This window comes from Thermobia domestica, chromosome 7 (genome assembly GCF_964235325.1).
Source record: "Thermobia domestica chromosome 7, izTheDome1.hap1.1, whole genome shotgun sequence".
NCBI lineage: Eukaryota > Metazoa > Arthropoda > Insecta > Zygentoma > Lepismatidae > Thermobia > Thermobia domestica.
This window is the reverse complement of record NC_137460.1, coordinates 251,646,340-251,663,354: the sequence shown is the minus strand read 5'-3', so window position 1 is coordinate 251,663,354 and position 17,015 is coordinate 251,646,340.

Below are 17,015 nucleotides of genomic sequence, written 5' to 3'. Positions count from 1 at the left end.
CACGCCCTCACTTGAGAACTTTATACGTCGCGTCATACATGCGCTGAGTTAGAATCTTTAGGAAGTCTTTTCCCCATTATTTCTGACTATTGTGCTCCTCCAATTAACATTTTAAATATGCACTACTGCCTCGCGAAGGATGGCCCCGACGTTCATTTACCAAACTCTGCTTTCCCCATGTTAGTTAACTCTGGCCGGGCTTTTCTCATGTTACTTTCATACAAAGCATGTTCTAAGGAAGGAAAGCAAGTATTAAAAATATACTCCAAAAAATACTTTCTGATGAATTACTCGTCATAGGGAGATGAAACCCAACATTTAAACTCCGCCTTACAAATCTGTGACCACGTGATCCATCGTTTTTTGGAAATTCCAACTCTAGCAAAGGAAGTAGAGCAACTGCTACAATATCTTAATATCCCATTTTGTGTTCGTAAACTGGCCGAAGTGAGTAAAATTTTAGCTGTTTAAATTAATTCTAGAAGATAGTTAGCATTTGGATTAACTTGGATCTTTTTCATTTCACTTCGATTGATATGCTATTCTATTGGGGAACAGGTTGAATATTTCGCAAATAATATTTCCATAAACATATTCTTTTCGTTCCATGAATGGCTATTTCACTAGTTCGTAACTGACCATTAAAGATTGCTCCAGCCTATATTTTTAAACGAATTGTGAATTCTATTTTTGATTTTTAGAATATACTAGCATTAATTATACGCTTCGCTGGGATAAATTAAGAAAACATAGTTCCGCTAGTCAGTCACATTTTACCATTACTAAAGCGCACTTTTATGTTGATCGTTTTCGATGGTTTTTATATATCCCCATTCCCTCCCCATGTTGCGGGGCACGGGATCGAAAGTGTCACTGTTCATCTCAACAATCTGGAAATCTATAGATTCGACACTAATATCGGTCATTTTCTATCGTATTTATATTCCTCCTCCTCTTCCCTCTCTCAAACTGTGGTGCTGAGTTTGGATTTAAACAGCATCGGAAGTGTCACTGTTAATCTCAGATAGCCCAAAAGCTATAGATGACTAATATCGGTCATTTTCGATCATTTTTAAATGTCTCTCCTCCTCCTCCCTAAAGTTACACCGTCAAAATAATATGTCAAAAACCATCTCAGGTTCGAACTTCATCTAGGTTGGAAACTTGATCGAGGTCGGTCCGGTGGTTCAAGTGTCATTAAGTTTTATTTACTTTTGCTATCCCCTCCCTTTCCTTAAGTTCTACTGCCAAAGTAAAATGATAAAGTCTCAGACCCTAACTTCATCAATGTTTAAAATTTGATCGAGATTGATCGTTTGGTTCAAGAGTTAAGTTTTACTTACTTTTTAACTCCTTCCTCCCCCTTCCCTAATTTTTATCGTCAAAGTAAATAGATACCGGTAAATACCATCCCAGGCCCAAACCGCATATATGTTGAAAATTTGATCGATATTGGTTGGGTGATTCAAAAGTGACGAAGTCACAAAGACAGCCAGTTTCATTTTTATCTTTTTACATATCTCCACCTTCCCAGCTTGCACCGTTAAAGTTAAATTATAAAAATTATCCAAGGCTCGAACGTCATCTGTCCTGAAAATTTGATCGAGATCAGTTGCGTGGTTCAGGAGTTATTAAGTTTTGTTCATTTTCATACATCTCTCCCCTCCCCTTCCCCTAACTCTTTGTTCTACCATCAAATTGATATAAAACTACCCCAGGTGTGAACCTCATCTATGTTGAAAATTTGATTAAGATCGGTAGGGTGTTTCATCGTGATCAAGTCACAAAGACAGTCACTTTATTTTAATTTTTTAACATATATCTACCCCTACCCCTCTCTTACGTTGTATCGTAAAAGTGAAATGGCAATAACATCCCAGGCCCGAACCTAATCTATGTTGACAGTTTGATCAAGATCGCTCGGGGAAGTTCAACAGTTACTAAGTTTTATTCATTTCCATATATTTCCCCTCCTGCCCTCCCCTTCCCTAAAATCTGCCGTCAAAGCAAAATGAAAAAAAACTTCCCAGTTCCAAACCTCGTCTATGTTGAAAATATGATTGAAATCAGTCGGGTGGTTGAAGAGTTTTTAAGTCACAAACCTAGTCACTTTTATTTTTATTTATATTGGTGTTTATATATATATATATCCCCCTCCTGCCTCTCCTTCTACGTTGTTCCTTCAAAGTGAAATTATAAAATTCACCCCAGTCCAGAACCTCATCTATGTTGAAAATTTGATCTAGATCGGTCTGCTGGTTCAAGAGTTATTGTTTTATTTATTTTTTCTATCTCCCCCTCCTCCCTCTCAAGTAAGTTCTGCCATCAAAATGAATTATTAAACAGCCCCAGTCCAGAACCGCATATACGTCAAAAATTTGATTGAGATAGGTCGGTTGGTGCAAGAGATTAAGAGTCATATAATGATTTTCAATTTTATAATATAGATTTACTGATCTTTTGAGCCCGTATTAGGAACCTAGGAGCACAATTTTAGGAAGCTAAGAATCAAGTTTAATTGTGTGTTACAATAGCTCAGCGAGTGATCAACTTCTCTACACAGATTTGTGACTAATCTATTTTGGGTTACGTGTAAATTCCTCCGTGCATGGCTTGTAGATTAATATAGACTTTCCACAGTTCACAAACCAATCATCTTCCCTCAAACTGATAGTTATAATACTGATCAGTTGGTTCACTGGGAGTGTAACATCCCTTTCAGCACCGAGACTATATGAGACATGGTTCTAAACTTAACTTGGGATCCAAAACTAAATGAACTCCCATCAGGATCAATCTCTTGATAGGGTTGATTGCATAAATGTTGCATTCTTATCATTCTCACGAGAGTATTCCAAAATAGAAAATGACCTTCCAGAATACATATTGTCATACCACTCGGTATGAACACTAGTTTTTAAACCATATTCTCCTTAAATAGTGAACACGATTTCTTTTTTTCTTCATGATTTCACATACTGGGACATATAATAAACAAATATACTAATATTGTTTCTTTTTCTTCTCTTTATTTTTCCACACAGAGAAGTATTTCATTGATAACATTTTTTTAAAGTGTGTTCAGTTCACACTTAACACATAGATACGAGAGGCACTCTAAAGCGCCTCAGGTTATTTGCTTTGCTCTTCTGCTCAATGGTGACTCACCAAACTTTCTACTTTCATTTATATTACCTGCATATTTTGAATTAGATGTAAGCTTATCTTGATATTGTATGAGTATTAATGGAAAGAAATCTAGAACACCGTTACTTTTGATCTACCTAAGTATAAACATACTTTCCTCCCTATATTCTTACCTTAGACAAGAACAAGAAAAAAATCTAACAAAATGAAACCATATACATAGAATTAATGAACTATACCGACAAATTGTAACAGGTGATTCCTCACATCAAAATAGGAGAAAAAGTTAATATGCACTTATGGCGAAAAGTGCATAGTTTCAAAGCTAGGGCCGACCAAAATCGGGAAAAAAATGTAAACAGGTCCTATCTCATTCCAGAAACTGTGGATGGAGGTCATTAGCGTAATGAAAGCCACGCTTACACAATCCAAAAGTGCATATTTTGTCAATTTTTAATAGATATACAAGGGTGTAATTCTCAGACATGCTCTCAATAGTTTTCAGATATACGCTGATTTCAAGGAGGGTCCAAAGTAGGCAGAAGGTAAGCCTTAAAACTAATGGACATAAAATGCTTCGGAGGAAAGTCGGAAGTGTTAGGAACCGGAAGCTCCATGTCTTTTGTGTTCGAAATAATGTGTGATGCGATGTATTTAAATCACGGTTTGTTCGCACGGTACGATGTATTTTACGTTCTCTTCACTTATAAGCGTGAAGGAAAACATTGCAGCATGCATTTTCACGATAAGAGAAACCGTGCTGCTGACGATCTTTAACACTTCCGAAATCGCGCTAAAGGATTTTGTGTTCACTGCCATCAAGGCTTATCATTTGCCTACTTTAAACCGATGACGAAATCAGGGCATATCTCAAAATTCGGTTGATGGTATGTCTGGAAAGTTCACCCTGTATGGCATTCTGTGTATTGTCTGTCAAACAAAAAAAAAATGCATGTTTTCTGCGTGAAAGTATCTTGCCCCTTGCTGCTATGAAAATAAAATACTACACATTACCCCATGTCATTTCGCTAGTAGCTTCCTATTTGCTGATCAGTTAAAACAGTACTCCTGGCCATCGTGGCGAAAAATGTATTTGCTTTTTCGTGCATTTTACGAAACACACAAAGAGTAAACGCAATAAAAACAAGAAAACAAGGAAAAAATACGATGCGATGATGTAAAGCGCTCGCATTCTTTCGACAAATCACTCTATGTAGATCTTTCCTTGCAAGTAGGTCTTGATGGTGTAATTGGTAACACCGTGGGCTTAAGTTCAAGGGGTCCTCAGATCGACAAAAATAGAAGATGTTTTAAAACCTACCCAGTCATCCGAGAAAAGGAAAATGTGTAGAAACACAACATTTCACTTTTGTATTCACATCATCACGAAGAAATATGATCATTTCTTTCAGTTCAAATCGTAGACAATAAGTTAGTGAATAATGTTTTACGGTCTTTTTAGAAACAGTCTCCAGTGTGTTGTTGTCGGCAGAGCTCTACACTGTAGGCTTTAAAGTTGCAAGTTTCTGAGGAAGACAGTGTCCATTTATTATTATTATTATTATTATTATTATTATTATTATTATTATTATTATTATTATTATTATTATTATTACTAGAATGACAAAAGAAGGAAAGAAAAATACATAGTCGAAGCTATTGATAGGAACATTAGAGATATACCTTATATCAGACTCTTATTAGGTTTACACATGAATTTAATAATATTATTACATTTATGGATTGACAGATAGAATTATTATTTTACGAGAACAAGAAATGGAGTATAAATAGTTGTTAGCTGGTAGCAGTAAGGAATTTTGTTTCGCCCTTCTTCTAGATAGGTTGAGTTGATTTTGAGTTTAACGTCCCTTTCAACAGCAAGGCTATATGAGACGGTAACTTCTGATCAACATGGAATCCAAACCACATGAGCTCCTGCCGGGAATCGAACCCGGGATTTTCTAGGTAGGATGGTGAAGTCATACCTTCAATGGAATCGTTGTTGTGACTAGGGTTGTAAGTTCGATCATTATTTGTAATTTGTGTCATTCCTTTAATGTTTTATCAATTTTGCATGTAGCGTTAAAGCTAATAATAATAAATTACTGCCGAAATCACGGGTAAAGTTTTTAAGACCGAGTTAGTTGCGTAAATTTGCACACAGATCGAGATAAGTGAGTCCGAGTAATGTGCGTATGTCTCTGCTCTGGCCATCCTCCCTCGTAGAGTATTCAATAGCAAAGTAGTCTGAAGATCTTGTAGTCCACGAATCGATTACCGTGCACGCAGAACCATTTTTATTTCTTGGCCACAAGTATTAAAGCAAACAAGAAAAAGACGAATTAGGATACATGAAGTTTACAGCTAACAAGTAAGACCGACCGAAAGGTATGGGTAATTTCGTGATTTGTTTAAAGAAACAATAAAATGGAGGAAAGTTGTTTGTCTGTGTCGAGGAACAGAGTATAAATAGAAAACAGAAAAACACTTCTGACCTGAACTTCTGTCGTATCATGTTTTTCTAAAAAAACATAAATAGAAATTACTCTCTTTCTTATGATAGAAAATGTTAAATGTCTTCTTAGAAACATGCAAAAAAAAAGAAAAGAAAAAAGAAAACCAATATTTTCAAAGAAAATCTGGAAAAAATAAGAAATAAAGGATATATAATTAATAAAAGAAATCTCCGAAACTCATCCCCAAATTTTAAGTTCCGTTTTCGTAAGCGTTGCAAACGCGCGGCGAAATTTACACACCCACACAGAGAGGGAACTCTATGCTTTATTAGAAATACAACGTAAATCTTTCATAATGTTAGTTACTATACATATTGCACAGCTCTAATAATAATATATATTATACATTTTTTACGTAAACGAACAAATAAAAGGAAATAAACCATAAAAGATGCAAAGTGATCAGGCAGTTTGTGGCAGTGATTTTCTAATATGCGTTTACTAAGAGTGTAACCGGCTGGAGTTCGGGTCACTGTTCGGACGCCATTGATTTATAGCCATTTCAATTTGTGTCGCCTTTCGGGCTTCCATTTATTTGTAACCATTTCAATTCGAGGTCTCCGTTTGGGCGGACATTTATTTGTAACCACTCCGTGCAGTTTGGTCGCTTCGCTGTTCTTAGTTCGTGATCCCACCAATAAGTATTTTCCTGATACCTGAACTTACCTGGATAGGACGATGAAGAACCTCTCCATGAAGGGTTACAATTGTTTCCAAATTGCTCGTCGGTCTCAATGATGAGACGAGCATTAGGCGCCGAGAGGTTCGGGTGTCTCGTCTCGAAAATCTCACGGACGATCAGACGGTCATCCAGGCCACAACGTACACAAACATAACCCATACAAACAACGAAAACACACTGGATTAAATAACACTATACTTATTTATTAGAACACTATTATATATAAAAAAATAACGAAGAGGAAGGAACACAACACTGAACACAGAACATGTATAATAATTTTCATCACTAAAATCACGCTTTGCCTTTCTAATGCAATGTAGCCCTTTATATATATAAAATTATAATTCAGATTTCACTGCAAATGCTTCTCTCACACCTAGTGATGGGATTTTTACCGGTAAATATTTTTTGGGTATTTACCTTGGGTAAATACCCAGGTATTTACCCAAATTGGGTAAATATAAGTTTTTTTTTTCCTTTTCAACTCTATATGTGATGCAGACGTTCTTTAGCAGTGCATAAAATAATGAAAAAGTAACACTAGGTCCAGTAGAAGATACAACAAATATCAAAAGGCAATAAATTTATTATTTTCATTAATAGAAAAATGAGTTATGCGGTCGTTCCTGTTTTGATAATAGTAACATTAAAAAAACGTGTTTCTCCAGAACATATTTTTAAGAACTGATGACTCTGAAAAAGACTACATTTATTTTGCTACAAATAAAGAAACTGAAAAAGTAAATGGAACACGGATAAGTTGTTTTCTTTTTATTTACATTCTGTAAATGACTATGGGCAAGTTATTACAACTGACGTGACTTGAAATATATTTTCTTTACATCATACATGTTTTAATAACTACAAATAAAACGCAGTAGGGGTAGGAGTAAATGGGGGAACGTTCACACGTACACTGCACTTGCTAGCTAGGCATCAAAGGATGAGCTGTAATAAAAAAAAATCAGCTGTTTGAATCCAGAATGAAGTAACTGCATTTTTACGTTTTGCAGGAAATTAGCATTCTTGGAAACAAAATAGATAAAATGCCATTAGAAAATGGGTTTCACATGACGGTTACGTCAGTTTCTTTAATTCGTTTCTGATTGTGTGTCATCAGATTCATACGCCTAATTCAAACGATTTCATGCTTAATTTAGAAGTGGGCAAAATGCAGTTAGTTTCCTCTGTTCAACTAAGGTAAGAGGCACGTCTACTCTCAACAAATCTCAACTCAATACCAGTACTGAACTAAATTAGAAAAGGAATTGATTAAAGCAATGTTACCAGATAAAAGTTATGAGTTTCCAGTGTAGCAAATTTGCATCTATTTAACCACATTTGTATTCACAAGATCTTATTCTGCTATTTCAAAACCCATTATGCTTTCTTGTTATGCAATAGGGCGTGTCGATTTTTTCAATTTTCAAAATCCTAAAATGAGGGGTGCTAAAAAGTTGAGACTTGACATTGTATTTCGAAGCATATATTTATAAATTCGATATAATGTTGTTTTGCTAGGTAAATATCAGTCCAAAGTTTTGTCATTTTCGTTCTTTTTTCGCAAATGTACTTTTGTTGTTCACAGATGGCGCCAGCGTTGGATTTAATTTATTGAGCAGAAATATATGTTTGTTAAGATTTGTTTTATCTATTTGCACCTTGCTGAATTACAGTTTTAATATTATGTCAAATTTATATTCTACAATCACTAAATTAGATACTTTTCAATTTTAAACGGGTGCTAAAGTTTTCACATTTATTATATTGGGTGTTCAGACAGTAACTACGCAGTTCATGACCTGGATCACAATAATGTCACACAAGACGTTGGTCTTGAATCAAACCGGACCTTGAACAAATACAAATACCTGGTCAAATTGGGTTCAAATATGGTTCAAATATGTTAAACAATGGAAAATGTTGTATAACTAATTGACAATCATATCAGTCATCACTTAACACACCACAACATGGCACTGCATAGTTACTTTCAGAACACCCGTTATAATAACTGCAAGGGTTGAGACCTTCAAATTTGAGTATGTAAACTTTTTCAACTAGTCCTTATATTAACATCGTGGTTTCTTGATGTTTCTTTACAATGACTTCTAAGACAAAAACAATACTTAATACATTTACACATATGAGTAATTTGATTGCAGCCGGCAGAGAATTGTTCCTTCTAAACTTCCCGTCATTAAGCTATGTTGCCATGCAGAGCATTTAGTATGGTGTCGTCTTGCGTGCCACAGCTGCCATATCTACTGCTGCCCTTATGGATGTTGGCTTGATCACCGACAAAGACTAAAGGCTTGTGATTGATCACAATAAAGTGAAGAGAGCAGAAGAAAAAATAATCCGTGGACCAAGAATTTGATAAGTTTTGTCAGGAACGTTAAATCGGTTGCATCTTCTTTGACAGCCGTGAAGGTATTACGAACGTTATGTTGGTAGCAGAAAATTCAAGTCACCAGTTCCCTGGGATTATAAGAGAACAACACTATTCTGTTTATAGCGAGCCAGGTTGACGCTACCTTTATTTCACTCCTCAGAAAGATTGTGACAATAAATAGCTAGCTGAAATTTTTGCTGATAATCTTGTTCATTTTATGAAGGGCATTGATAAAATCTTACAAGTAGTTGGAGGTGATTCTACTAACTTCAACACTGGTTGAGAAGGTGGTACTATGCATTGGGTAGAAGTCAAACTCGGTTGTAAGCTAAATTGGTTAATGCGTGGTCTTTACAATAACGAGTTACCTTTCGATACTTAATCACAACACTGGATGGCATAATTTTGTCTAGTAATCAGTGGCAAGGTACTATTGCAGATATGCTAGAGGCAGTTACTGAACTTGAAATCGATCCTTCATACCAAAAAACTCCCATATGGAGAGCCTCTTATTGCGCTGAGTGAAAATATCGTAAAATATTTATGTACAGATCAAACATACGGATATCAGATTACACAGACCATTCTCACTGGAAAACCTCCATGGGGTCTGGAGCTTCTTGAAATTGGTCCAGTCAGTTATTCAAGATGGTTAACCACAGCAAATAGACTGCGTCGTTTGTGGGTTTCTAAACATGGACTTAACGGAAAATATCTCACAAATCTTAGGGGGATAGTGGAATACATTGTTGTCTATTACCCTGCTGGTTCAACATCAAAGTCAAGGATTGATGTGAGAAAGGGACACGCCACATCTTGTTTCAACTGCAGTGACTTAAAATGTAGAAGATTGTTGTGGATGCTGTACTTCAAAAGATACTTAACTTGAGAGGTGAGGCAGCACAAGGAAATCTCTCTGTACGTCCGAGGAAAACCACCCCAATGCCTCGGAGGCATCGACCCCAATGCCTCGTTCGTGTTAGAGATGACATACTGGTCTAAAGGTGTTTATGAACCTCCCTTGACATGCAAACTTTCAACAGTAGTAGTAAAGAAATTTGTAGACGTTCCGATCAAAGTACCACATTCGCCATATCATGCTTAATCTATAGAAAGGTGTATGAAACAAGTCTCAGAGGCAGCAGCAAAAGTCTATACGCATGAGAAACGTGAGGGGTGCATGAGAGTTCAAGAAGTAAGTCCACAGATGATGTCCGAAAATGAATCAAAACAGGACATAATGAAACTTGTTTTGTGAATAACTTGTGCGTTAATAGTATTGCTTACTTGTTGCTGTTTCTTAAATACATTTGTATTAAGTAAAACAAGGACAGCTTTATCACAAAATGTAACACAAATGTAGTATATATATATATATATATATATATATATATATATATATATATATATATATATATATATATATATATAATTCATACTTACACTTACAAAATAATTCATTATAACTGAAAATTAGTAGTTTGTCAATGTTGTTGAGTGAGGTATTTTTAAAATCAATGAAAAATGAGTTTCTCAAGATTCGTAACAGAAGTTACACACTTCAAACATGGAGAATGTTACATGCTTTTACTAAAACAATTGTAAAGTATAATTCTACGTAATCAAAATAATGCTTTCTTTCTGTTCGTAGTAACTGCAATGTAATAATATAAAATCTAAATACAGTATTTCAGTACGTACGTCTATGTATGCAGAAATTTTATTGAGTGTTTTCTCAAAGTATTGGTTATATACTCTTTCTTATTGTACCTCTAGCTTTATCAATATGTTTGATGATTAATAAAATGTTTCATAGGGAAAAATAATTTATTTTATAGCATTGCATGGCATTTTCGAAAGTATTTCAGTATAAATTTCCGAAAACTGCTCTGGTGCCATATTCAAATCTTGATTTACCTAGCTAGAATTTATTTAATCGCAAAACTAATTACAGATTTGAATTTCTCATACCTGAAAACATACTTTTGAGACCCCTCATCATGCAAAATTGCGAAAAGTATATTTCACCCTCAAAAATGACACGCCCTATTATGCAATCTTGCAGTTTGTAATAAATACCCATTTTTTGGGTAGGTAAATAAAATTTAGGTATTTATCGGGTATTTACCCAGTTTTTATTTACCTACCCAGTGGGTAAATACCCAAGTCCCATCCCTACTCACACCATCGACGCACTTTGGGGATTAGCACTGGGGGAAAAGTTGTCTGGACCATCCTACGAGGAATCCAGTTGCTGCGCCAAACAATCCTGAAGCGTAAAGATGAGTTTTCAGCAAATTAAAAATAGAAAGTAGAATGATGATGGAGGGCGCGTATATAACTGACATGTACGCACAAGGTCTGAGGACCTGTGACTTCGCTAGTTGGGTGGGGGCTAGCCGTAAGAAAACGTCCTTCACCGGCTAATAGCTTATGCCCCTTAACACAAAATCATATTTGATTCCCAACGCGACGTGCTAGGTGGCTGCATGCACCAAAAGCTCTAAATAACGGGCTGCAATGGTCGACTGAAGAGTGTTGGCAGTTCATTCCAAAAATTACCCAGTTAACTCACCTGTATGCACATGCAAACAGAATACGGAAAATAATTTATGTTAATTTTAGTCAACTGCCTACAATGCACGAGACACTGCGATAACTCTGGTGTGAGAAAGTACAAATAACGAGCTGCAAAAGCAACGCAGTTAGTGCCACTTTGGTCACTTGAACATCTGTTCAGCCAGTATTTTTCTAAACTACTGCAATATTTCCATAAGCGATTAAAGAAAGCACTTAATTTAGTTACAAATACTGCAGAATATATACTGTGCATATAATAAGTCAGGGAGAAACAGTGAAATGGTTCGTCACTAACTGAAATGTTCCCACCAAAAGCAACGTTTTAAATATATATATGAGAAAACGATGAAAGACTTCTTTCTCCAATTGTGTGGGAAAGAACGAATTCCCACCAAAGAAAGAACTTATATGTGTTGCAGAATAAAGTATAAATCGAAAATAATAATCACTGTCTTTACGAAATATAAAGAGCGTCCCCAAATATACTTCTATAAGATGGTAGCGTTTATAAGAAAATGAACCATAACACCCCTTCGTAGAGTTTACGGTTAGCGTACGTTCCCGCAGTATATTGTTTTTATTCACGATCATCAGTTCGAATCCCTTACGATCTCTTTTTACTTTTTAGAAGAGATTAATTATGTCAATTTCTTAAACAGCAATGTTTTGTTGTAATAATGTTGCTTAGTATTATGTTCTTCATTCTAGTTTATTTGAATATTTCCAAATAATCCAGAATTACGTCCTTTAAATAAAGTATTACAATTATAAAAGAATTTTAGAAAAAAGGAAACTTCATTTTTAATCATTATCCTAAACGGAAATAAATATTTTAAGTGTTTGTTAACATATGATAAACTTTAGTGAAACATTAACTACGCAAAACATTTACTCTGAATAGTCTCTGCGAGTAATTTGTAGAAAATGGACAGAAATAATGAGCATAAACTATTAGTTGTCAAATAAAAGTGTAGTAAGCGATAGTTCTAAACCCAACAAGAATATTCACTCTGCTTCATGAAAATAATAAACATTTTACATGATTTAATGATCTTTATATATAAACAAAACAAAATAAACAAAACACAAAACAAATAAATAAACAAAACACATATGTATAATTTAATCACCGCCACTCGATAGCTGATTGCGAGGGTGAAAATAATGATTAGTACTACGAACTGTTACGAACTGTTACGATAATGATTAGTACTACGCAGTGGCCCAGTGGAAGCCGGTAGGTGTAGCTGAGCAGCCTAAGTTGTTAGACTGTAGTGTTGTCAACGGCTCGAGCGACTCGACTCACGGCTCAGTCACTACCGAACCGAACCGAGAAGTGAGCCGAGCGCACACCTGAACCTACCGAGCCAGCTCGAGATTTGTAAAAGTGATTAGATGCTTATACAATACGTAGTATATGTTCTATAAGCCTTTCCTGCAATTCTACTGCTTGGGGCTGAAATCAGTCAATAACGAGGAAGTTAATTATCCCTCCCTGATTTGAAAAATGTTCCGCCAAGACATCTTTACACAAATCCCATTTTTATGAAACATAGTGAAATTGATCAAAGACAAATGAAAAAAAACTTCGCTCACTTCTATAATGCACAACATTACTTAAACTTGAAACTAGCGCTACAATTCGACTCAACTAACATTTATGAGTATTTGCGGCCGTTTGTCTGTTCCACAACTATGTTTTACTGTTTTTGCTTCATTCCAATGAAAATTGACTCTTGGTTTCAACTAATAATCCTATTGTTTGGGATTTAACTCTACCAGGAATAAGGGGTGAAAGCTAAAATACTCACCCTTAGCACATACACATACAAAACAATTTTGTGGTATAGGCAAAACGACGTGAAGATCATTTGATTACACAAAACATAGCCTATTTTTACCTTAGGTCATCCGCATCATTCGAATTGGTTGTGGGTGAAATTGGCAATGGATAAGCGCGAAAAGGGACCAAGTTCCTCTGAACTTCGAAACTACATTATTTAAGTATTGTAATAAAATATTTTTAAATATAACTTTAACCATATTGAGTCAATTTCGATTCAACATGGCGTATACTTTCTTTGCGGTTTCTCGATCATACCTATTAAACGAAGTTAATTGGAATCAAGAGAAAAATTAAATTAACTCTTTCGATTTTACGTCCAACGATTATGCACTGTAGACTGAAGGAGACGATGATTAAGGGAAGTGAATTATGATGAAGGGACTTGGTGGATTGATAATGTGGGAGGAAACGGAAGTACGCCGGGCTAGAGATTGGCAAGTATTAGTGGTTGAATTACTTTACCCTGCCATTTTAAAAAAGATCCAGTATAACTTCTGTAAAAAGTATTTAATTTTTAAAGAATATGGTGTGAATGTAATTTCCAGTTTATTAACAACCCTCAGCTTTAGGGGTTAAATTAGTCAAGAATGACCAGTCGCCCCCTCCTGATCATGTTCCTTTGCGAAATGCCAAATATTATTTTGTAGTTTCCTAGTTATCTCAGATGTTTGGAATTATAATTGGTCAATAATAAAGGAGTAAATTTTATCTCTGTTGTCATGTAACAAGAAATATTTTGTGCATATTAGAGTTTCGTGAAACATAATGTTTTTTTTTTTTTTGTTTTGAAATTACAGCTTAAAGCTATTGTTTGGAGTTGAAGTTGGAGGAAAAAAGGTGAATTAATTTCATTTCGTGAAACTGTTAACAATATTTTTCTCCAAAGTTCCCATTTTTATTAAATAGTAGGTATGTTTTCTTTTAGGCTGTAGTTAGGCCTTTTGTTTATGCTGTTACGCATGAGAGTTTAGGGAAATTAAGGCAACTTCTATGCTTTTGTTAAAACTGATTTCATGAAGCAATTTTTTTAAATGTAAGAACTACTGTTGTTGGTAGGGACTGAAACTGTTGAAGAGAAAGATAATGTAAATGTAAAAGTTGAAAAAAATCCGCTCGCTTCTTTAACACACATCACCAGTAGTGGTGATAAAACGTTATTTTGTAAAGAACAACTAAAATACATAATTCTAGAAACAAATGTCATTTGGGCATTAATTAGGAAAAATATTAAAACTGATTTTTCTAAAAACGAAATAAAGTATTTAGCTTTAGCTCCAAAGGTCTCTTGGGCATTAATTGGGACGAAAATAAAATCAAAGTTGAATTTGATGAAGAAAACCTAAAACATTTAATCCAGCTTTAGGTTAACAATTTCAGGTTAATTGAGAACAAAAATGAAATGTAGTTCTTTACCATTGAGCAAAAGAAGAAAAGATCAATAAAAGGCAAGTATTTTTAAATGAAAGAATTCTAGTATTTTGTATAGTCACCTTCTGCTTCTATAACGTCTCCCAAACGATTAGGTATACTAGCTACAAGACTCGAGCATATAGTTGGATGTTGTTGAAACTGATTCCAGAGTTCTATTACATGTGCCTCAAGAACTTCTTTGTTACGGTCTTGTCGACGTTCTTCCAATTCTTGAACCATTAACGCCCAAAGATGTTCTATGGGGTTAAGGTCTGACGATAGAGACGTTCATTCTATACATGTTAGCTCTGGATGATCTTCCAACCATGCTTGAGTTTGCCTCGAGGTACCAACACCACTGTTGCTTTCCATAAACAAGAATTCTTCTTGTTCTGGAAACTTTTCGTGTAGAGACGGAAGCAGTGTATTCTCCAGTACTTGGATATAAGTCGCACTCTTCATTCGTCCAGGAACAAGAACGATCTCGCCCGGACCTTCAGCTGTCATATAGCCCAAAAATGAGCTGAAACTCGTCCTGAATGTTCGGTGCGAATGACATGTTGTGGAAGAGATCATGTCCCGCGTGGCCTGTATAATAGCATTCTCCCTTGCTGATCACAGAGGAACACCTTCTCATCAGACCAGATGACGAGATTCCAATAGGCTTCTTGAAGACTCACGTCTTCTTAACCCATTCTAAACGCCTTTCGTTGTGGTAATCTGCCAAAACAGTTCTCATAGATGGTCGTGCTTGATGAAGTCCAGCCGGAGTAAGCCGTTGCTTTAGTGTCTCGTGTGAACATCCTAGTTAAACAGCTTTGTCTCTGAAGACAGACCTATGACGCAAAGGATGGTTCCGTACTTCTTCAACGAGAGCTTCATCTTGGGTCGTCTATGTTCCCCGCGGTTTTTCACTTCTGGGTTTTGACTTAGTCCATTCTCTGTTTCCCTGCTCCCCATGACGATCAAGACACTTCCTCACGGTTCTAGGATCACACTCGAAATCTTTAGCAATGAGAGACAATTTCTCACCATTAGCAGCACGGCCAATAATCTCGCCTTTTTGAGCGGCAGTTAATTCCAAAGCGCCCTTAGTTCTAGGCATTTTTGCTGACTTTAGAATCACACACGAAATACTCCTCAGGATGAATGAATGTGAAGGCGTGTATTAAGGATCAGAGTGATATTATGTGTTGATTTATTTATTGACGCATGTTCATTGTGGGTATTATTAATTTTATTTTTGTAAAGAAGCAAGCTACTACCCGCAAATATAAATATAATTCTAACTATATTCTTTTTCTATTTTTGACAAAATAATATGACGAATGTGGATCTTTTTATTTGTTTTTGGGTGTGAGACTGTTGACCCAATGCAATTTCCTTCAGTAGTAAGCAACTACTTATTCAGTGAGTCATTACTAAACACTATAGGCAACGAAAGGCAAAGCATCATCGGTTGAAGGTTGTTTAAAATGCTTGTCTTGTCTCTGTTTTACCTGTGAAGTGAAGGCACTTTGCTTCCCAAACTAGATTCTGACACATTATGTCAATGAAATATTGCTCTGTGTGTGAAAACAAAGAGAGGAAAGAAAAAATATGAGATATCCGCGTCAATCTATTCGATCTTTAAGCATGTTGGAAAAATAAACCATGTCCTGTATTTAATCAAAGCATGGTTAATAAACTAGCGTTATTATCGCGTGGAAAGGCCGTATGTGTAACGGAAGCTTGTATTTTACCTGGGAAAGTTCGTGTCAGATCCAGGAGAAATTTAGCATTTTATGATTATGACATTTAGGCCAAAGTAGACAATGCCAAATTGATCTTGAACTTAAAAATTATTGTTGGAACGATAAATGAAAAAAATGGAAGTACACTCTGCCTTAATGTTAGGTGCGGAAGACCTGGGTTCGATATCCAGTGTGAGTTTATCTGGTTTGGGATAACACGTTAGGCTGTAGGCCCATGTCCCATATAGTCTCGGTGCCTCAAGTTACTTTACACTTCTAACCATCCAACCCATTAATCTTAGAGCTCATAGGATTATGAGAAAGTGATTGGTATATGATCCATGATGGGTTGCAATTAATAAAAAATGTCACAATGAGAAACGCAAGCTCGATATAAAAGTTGATCTCTCGCTGAAGCATCGTGACTTATAATTAAATTTCAGACGTCTAGCTTCCAAAAATTGGGCCTATAGGTCCCCAATATAAGCTTGGCAAAGTAGTTAAATATATTTTAAAACTCACGAAATAGAATCAACAATTAATTTAAATTTATTGACAGTATAACTGTAAACCCAGGGTTTAAAAAGAAATATGTAAAAATAATTATACACATAGTTGCATTCGTCTGGATTTTCAAACCACGTTTTCACTGTTCACATCAATTTAAAAACTATCAACCAACTAATTACAATTTCCATAC